Raw genomic sequence first — 8,226 nt, 5'->3', positions numbered from 1 at the left:
TTTAACTTCAAAATGTCTTTAATTAAAAATTATTCAAAATTGAAAACTGCAGAAAAGATAAATATATCTGATAAAAGTCAGTCAATTCATGGTTTTTCTCAAAACTTCCGTTGGCCACCAGGATCCTCAAATTTCAATTGTTTTTCGGTGCTGGGACATCTCTGTTTGAAGCAGAGGTTTTAGGAACATTTTGTTGATCATCTCCGAGTAAGAAGTATGCTGCAGTAGTGGCAACAAACGAAATTCCTACAACGCCAGCCAATCCTTTCCCAATGTTTTGCACTGATTCATACTCGCTTGTCATAAGTAATGCTGAAGCTCCTGCGGCAGCTACATAGATTAAAGCACCAAAGGCTGCCTCACGACGTCTGATGGCCATATCTCGGTTCAACAATTGATAACCTCAGATTTCCTGAAAACAAAGATTTCACATATATATGGTTTGTTTAAAATTGTATTGGTTATCGATATGGGCTACAGGGGGTGTAGAGCAGAACACTATGGCAACACTTCGCATGTTTTCACTCTTAGCTTGAGGAGAGTCATAGGAGAAGGGAGTACGTGAGTTACTCTTTATTCTTAAATAGCTTCAAAACTTTTCATTCCGAAAACTATACGGAACTCAAAACTACTTTGGATATAGTTCTAAAAAAAGCATCGTGGAGATTTTAGCAAACATTTTTGACAATACAATACGAAAAATATTAAGAAAGGGGAAAATATCGTAGTGCATTCCTATACAATTGAAAATAGGAGAGGAAAGGGGGGAGGTTCACGATATAGCACCGGTCTTTATATTTGAGCGTTGCGATCGCGAATTACAAGTTAAAAATTTTAAAACTTCTTAAAAAAACTTACTCTTTGAATATGGTTTTTTGTAATATATATACATTAATTAAACTTAACTTTTAATAAACAATTTATAAAGGCTTGAGTACGATTCGGTTTTAGTTTTTCAAATACTAGAGCAGTTGTGAATCTTTTGAACAGATGAAAGCATGTAGGCACCATAATGAAGTCTAATTTATGATAAATGAGTCTATATTATGAAATAAAAGAACACCATTGTTCAGTAAACTGGCTTGCCAACTACTACGCTCTTTGCTAAATATTTTATAGAATAGTAGACATTTAATCTCCAAAACTTTCAGGATTTTTTGTAATTTCACCATACTTTGAAATCCCACACACCACGAGAGCTTGAACAAAGGGGTGTTGCATTTGAAATTTTAAAACATTTGTGTAGTGGCGTGGAAGAATTGAGAGACAAAAGTAAAAAGCATTAATATATAGTCACAACACTAAGATATGAAGTGTCAAAGAGCCTTGCCATAAGATTAACGTAAGTGAGAAAAAGAAACTAAGATATACATTAGCAAGTTTAAAACTTCATTTGCTTTGAAAATATACAAATAGAAAATAACAGTCAACACGTTTTAAGCGCTTCAAAAGTAGGCGCCCATTTTTAAGACTTGCCGGACGTGAAAGAGAAGAAACAAAATTAATTTGAGATTTAAAAAAAAAAACGAAAAGTTTATCAAATTAAAAAAATAAAGACTTTCGCGTCTCGATAATGGGCGGCCTATTTTTGTAGCCCTGGAAAAATGCAAATTAAGTATTACGTATTTATCTAATTACACATTTGAATTTAGAGCAGCGGTTCCCAAATGGTTCACCTTTTTGCTGAACGCTGGTTCCGAGAATTTAAAATTCTTAGACCGGTAAAAAGTTTTGAAACTTGTAATAGCATTTATATAATAAACAATATCTTCTCTGACAGTTTGATTATTTTTATGAAATTATTTAAGTAAAACTCCATTAAAAAAAGAAATGGCGAAATTTATTTAAAAAAAACTGTCTCGTCTAACCTTCCAATTCAAAATAAAATGACCAAATTGAAGAATGACAAATCATGTTTCTCTGATAATGTTTATAAGAGTTCATTTCCGAAAACAGCTCATTTTACAGCTTATTCAGTTTGAACAATTTATTCATGTTCAGCTAAAGTATGCACCAAAAACAAATTCGGAACTAGACTATGACCACTCCAGGTCTGCGAATTCAACTGTTGAACATAAGACCTATTGTTTTAAGACTTTCGCTGATAAAACCATTCTTCATTGATAAAAAATTCACTCTTCACATGAAATATTATTGAAATAATTGGTAGTCTTTCTGTGGTGAATATGCTCACAGCTACTAATAAAATTTTTATATGCTTGGGGTTCCACCAAAAGATGCTGGATCATTCAGGGTTCCGTAGTCGTTAAAAAACTGGGTTGACCTAAAGGATTTTGTTTTGTGATTAAAATATGAAAAAATACACTACCAAAAATATCCTTGGAGGCATTTTTATAAGAAATGAATGAAGCGATAAGGTAAAATTTTATATAAGAAAACAAAGTTCGTCATAGAATAGGAGGACTGAAGCGGTAGATCCACATGATTCGCGAAACGAAAATGAATTCGGTGATTCCCCGTGACGTGTAAGGAACACCACCTCCACCCACACATGATCCTTTAGAAAATCAGGCAGGGATTTTACGCATCTTTCTAGGAACTAAACATATCATATTGGCGTAAATAGTCTTAAAATATGAAGAAAAAAAATAAAAAATAAAACTTTTGGTGCAATAATAAAAAATAACTAAAAAGGCTAAGATAAATTGAATTATTAAAAAAAAATGTATTTTATCACATTTATGAGTTAGAAATACGTAGCATAGAAGAAAGCTATGTCGTAATTTCCGCCTTTATTTTACCCTTTGACGAAGATGAGAGTCATTTTTTTCTAACGATTTAATTACTAGCTGTTGTTGTTAATTTACGTCGCACTAGAGCTGCACAATGGGCTATTGGCGACGGTCTGGGAAACATCCCGGAGGATGATCCGAAGACATGCCATCACAATTTTGATCCTCTGCGGAGGGGATTAATTACTAGTAAAAATATATTTTGGTTTTTAATTATAAAAGAAAGTCTTGTTACTGTTATTAAAAAAAACTATTAGATTACCGGAATTATATTTGTACTAAATATAAAATCCAAGAAAAAGTAGTTTGAATTTTTTTTAAAAAATCAGATTCAAATATTTATCAATAAAAAATTAAAGAAATTTCAATGATGAATATTTTTCTTTTAAATCTAAATAACTGCCAATAAGTGCAAAGTTGAAAAATTATTGTTGGAAGTGAGCAATGTTTGGAAGATTTTACCTTCAGAAAAAAAAGACATCGGTGTTTCCTGATGTATTTCATAATCATAAATTATTAAAATGCTAAATATAATAGTTTTTACTTATTTAAACTGAAATTAGTAAAACATAATGAAAAGAGTAAGGAAAATGTGTTACATTAAAATTTTGGTCCAAAGGCGTAAAGCCCACGTATGAAGAGGAGGTCACGTATTCAAGATTGATACCACAAACAACGCAATAAAATCAACAATAAGTTCAACAATCACAATAATTAGCAGTTGCTACAAAAAAGTGAAATAAGTTAATATTTACTGATTTTTATGCAGCGAATATTTTGACGTGGTATAAAACATAGATATGACTTATACTTCAAAATTGTTATTAAACTAATTAATTTCATTAAAACATAATTATAAAGTTACAATAATAACTATAAACTTTAAATTTGATTATAGAGCTGCCTACGTTCTAAAATACAATTTTAATCTAACTTATTTTATTATTATTGTAAAAAGTCTGGGAATTTAGTAATTGAGAAATCAAACGCATGGGTCTTAAGATGATATTTGAAAAACAGAACGCTATTTTTATTCGTATGTGTTTAGAAAATGTATGAATGCTGAAAAACTTTTGAACGCGAATATGATTTTTTTTATATATAAAAGAAAATGTAATCCAAATTTCATAAAAATACTTTTCAAAAACTTACCTTTAGCAGCGAAGCGTTTGAAAGATATGAAGAGAACGAGAAAGAATATATAATAGCAAAGTCAAATCTTCGCTGTAAATAACATCGAGTTATGAATACTGTGCAGATACTAGATGTTTCAAGAAATCAAATAAATTAAGAAATCAAATTTTTTCTATTTTTGATATGATTTGATGGTGATGGTTAAGAGGATCTATGCACCTCGCTTTTACCCTCTGTATCTTTTTCAACTTTTGAGTTTGGTCCCGCAGTAGAGTGATCGTTCAAACGCGGTTCCCAGCTGATCACTAAAGTCAATCATAATTGGCTGTAGTCAGTGTGCGGATGGGTGATCACTTTGATGAGCCTACGACAGGACCGAGGGTGTGCGGTATGGATCCTCGTTTAACTTTTCTAACGTAAAGTGCTCGACTTCGCTCGTAGGTCGTCGGGTTACCGAAGCAGGGGTGTCATCCCCTTTTGCAGAGGATCAAGATTGTGAGGGCATGTCTTCGGAGCATCCTCAGAGATGTCGCCAATAGCCATTGTGCAGCTCTAGTGCGACGTAAGCCATTGTGCTTCGGAGCATCCTCAGAGCCGTCGCCAATAGCCATTGTGCAGCTCTAGTGCGACGTAAATAAATTACAAAAACTTTTGAGTTTAGTTTTAAGCCAATTAAACTTATTTGACTTCGGTGACTAAGACTAAGGTGACCAGATATGGTAGGACCTGGTGGACCTGGATTATCTGGTCACCTTAAGACTAAGGTGACCAGATATTAAAATCGTTATCCCCCAAATCAATAAAGATTGCAAATGCTTACATAGTTATATATAAGCAAATATCGATCAATCATTTAACTAAAGGGTCCTTGTTAAAGACTAATGTCCCGGACTGAGACGGAAAGTTTAGGGTTTGTACATCAATGTCATGTTCGTACCACTCAAAGACAAACATGTGTTCATTTTAGTGAAATTTCGTAATTGAAAAAAAATTTAGCCTGTATTTACGATAAATTTAAGACCAAATTGAGAGGGCTGCTAGATAAAGTGGTATCTCCGTTTCTCCAAATGCTACATAGCGAGAAAGTAGCGAGTTCGAATCCCTTCATAACCCTGAATGTAACTTCGTATTGTTCTAATCAAGCTCCTTATTATTCTTTTACAAGGGCGCCGCTCCTTATAATGATAAAATTTGCAAGTGCAGTGTGTCCCGCAGTGGACTGATCGTTAAGACACGGTTCTCATCAGATCACCGAAGTCAAGCATCACTGGCTGCGGTCAGTGTGCGGGTGGGTGACCCACTTGGATCAGTCTGCGTAGGGACCGAGGGTGTGCGGTATTGGTCCTCGTTAAACTGTGTTACCATAAAGTGCTCGACTTCGCGCGCAGGTCGTTGGACTACCGAAGCGGGGGTGCCATCCCCTCTGCAGAGGATCAAAATTGTGATGGCATGTCTTCGGATCATCCTCAGGGATGTTTCCCAGACCGTCGCCAATAGCCCATTGTGCAGCTCTAGTGCGACGAAAATCAACAACAACAACAAGTGCAGTGTATTGGTTCATTGGAATTACATACATTTGCAGGTTTGTGTGCTCAATTTAGGGTGATAAACCTTTGTCAAATAGAAGGACAGATAGAACAATACAGAGAAGGAAAGAACGAGGATACGGGTATCGGCGGGATCCTATCTCCGCGTTTTACACAGCGTTTGTCGGCTGATACCGTTCGGCAAAACCGTTCGTTCTAAATTGTGTTAAAGAACGTTTGTACATCAAGATCTCGATATTTGCATTTGTGGTGCCTCCCTGACCAAATGGTACTGCAAAACGTTTTATAGTAAAGAGGATTAGGTTTCGAACCCCCACCAACACTTGATAAGTGCTTAGGAGCCCTACTTTTTTTATGACCACACAAGCTTTATAAGTATGCGTAATTATAAAATACTCGCATTTGTTTGCAAACATTCAACTGATTCAGTGAATTAGTTGGAAACATCCCTGAGGGTGATCCGATGACATGCCATCAAAATTTTGATCCTCTGAAGAGAGGATCTCATTCGTGAGGCCATTCCCACAATTTAAGCATAGATCTGAAGAGGAAGGAAATTTTTCTCATATCCCTGCTCCCATGGTACTGCTCAACGACCGATCACAGGACTTTTGATTCCACAGATTTTAAGAGCACGTGTTTTGCATGTACACCTTAGGCTTAGCGGAGTGGGCCTTAGCGGAGTCGAGGATTGAACCCTGGCCCTCCGTACCGGAGCTCGATTTTCTAACCACTGGGCTAACACGATTCCATTTTCCTTTTGAATTGACAAATACGTGCAATTTTTATGTCGTGAAATCATCGCCGAAGTCAAACATCACTGGCAACGGTTAGTAAGTGAAATGGCGATCACCTTTAACACATTGCTAAGGGACCGAGGGTGCGTGGTATTGGTCCTCTGTAAATTGCTGCACTGTAAAGCACTCGATTTTGTAAGAAGGTCGTCGGGCCACTAAAGTGAGAAAGCCATCTGCGCTGCAGGATAGGAAAATTGTGATGGCATGTCTTCGGATCATCCTGAGGGTAGTTACTCAGACTGTCTCCACTATCTCATTATGCAGCCCTCGTGTGACGTAAATAGAGTACTAATACTACTACATCGTGAGACTACTTAAGCTTTGAAATTTTTTTTACCACCATAATCGGATTTCAATAAATTGTTCGATATTGATATAATCAGTGATAATTCGAATTTCAGCCCAATTACCGCCTTTTTATGCTCAGACTGCATACTATCAAAATACTATTAACTTTATCATACAACTCTACTCAAGGGGATCTCCCCAATCCAAAGATGATTTTCCCTTCAAAACTAAAGATTTACTCCTTAAGGACTTGACTTGTTGTTACAACATACTACAACTTCAAAGATATATAGGACCTCCCAGAATACAACAAAACAGAATCGATGAATCGGTTAGTGGCGCTTCGCGCCAAACACCGAGATAACCCCAATATCCAGCATCCAGTTTACCACCATATAATTTAAAAAAAACTTTTGTTTCTAATGCTTTGTTTGTATCTAAATATTGAGTTTTGTCGAAGTTTTTAGTCTTTAGAATTTTATTTATATATGTTATTCTTTGAAAAAACAAAGACCTTAAATTTAAAGTTCCTACGTTAATGCATTTTAGAAGAGTATTGACGTTAGATTCATTAATTTTTCAGAAAAATAAACTTGGCCCCTATCAGATTTTAATAGAAAAAAAAAAGTAAAAATCTCAATTAAGAGCAATATGGATAATCCACATCCGGGTTTAACATTTAATTTCCCTCTAGAATTTCAAAACTGCCAAGAGTGTTTTCTTAATCTTATTTTTGACAAGGAAAACAACCATAACTTTTCTTTATAGGCAATCAGAATTTATAGAATTTTGTACTGTGATGTAGTAAAAATTCAGGTTACTCATAAATTATCTATGTGGAAAAAATACTAAGGAAAAGATTTATGTAAAAAAGTTAACTTTGGTATTTTTTTAGTTTGGAGAATAAGATAAAAATTTATGCACTTAGATTAAGATATCAAGGTACAAGAATATAATAAATTTCTGATAATAGTTACAATATCAAGGTTTTTCTAAAGTTTTATTTATGTTCGTGAAAGATTTCTATAGGACTAATTTTATAGATTAAAAATTTCCCAGATTTGAATCGCTAAATTTTCAATAATTTAATTTTCTATTAAGGGACCTAAAAACAGTTTTTCGCTACAGAAAACCAATTACAAATAACTTAAAGAAACCACTTAGCCGAGTGATATTCAATGCTTACTTGTAAAAGTTACTAACTAAAGCAATTAAATTGACTAAAGTTATATAGCACTACAGACTAAGATAATATATCAGCTTAGCGCAGTTAACTACTTATTAGAGAAATATTATACCTTTCAATTTCAAAGATGGGGCAAATAGAAAAGAATTAATCACTAGATTAATTTTTGTATTGAAACAAATTTTAAGTAAACTTTTTTTTAAAAAGAAAACTCTCAAGGGATCTGAAGGTAGTCGTTCAAAACTGAGATATCCAGATTCTTTAATATTCTAAAATTTGTTAATCACTTTAGTGAAAATTAGTTTAATTTTAGGCATTCTCTAACCAAAGAAAACAAAGATTTCAAATTAACAGAGTTTATAATTATTATCATAAAAAAATTATAAACTTGTCCAAAATTTTGTTTTAACATTATTTAGTAGTTTACGAAAGCATTTTAACATGTTTTAACTTTAGTTCCCAAGATTTTTAAGTACTAAATTTTCAAAAAGACTCCTTACAAATCAAACACAAGTCATGGA

General features: G+C 34.0%; 1 long non-coding RNA gene across 1 annotated transcript; it reads right to left on the bottom strand.

Annotated features, from left to right (window-relative positions):
- Window positions 1–4,045, bottom strand: LOC107447903 (uncharacterized). The gene is made up of 2 exons (XR_006227130.3): window positions 3,906–4,045; window positions 1–412 (listed from the first exon to the last, which is right to left on the bottom strand). It is a non-coding gene; the product is annotated as an uncharacterized LOC107447903 (long non-coding RNA).
- Between the last annotated feature and the right edge of the window lie 4,181 nt (window positions 4,046–8,226).

Source organism: Parasteatoda tepidariorum, chromosome 2 (assembly GCF_982258835.1).
Source record: "Parasteatoda tepidariorum strain Cologne lab strain chromosome 2, Ptep-v5.0, whole genome shotgun sequence".
NCBI lineage: Eukaryota > Metazoa > Arthropoda > Arachnida > Araneae > Theridiidae > Parasteatoda > Parasteatoda tepidariorum.
Note: the sequence above shows the minus strand (reverse complement) of the source record. Positions and strands in the feature narration are given on the sequence as shown.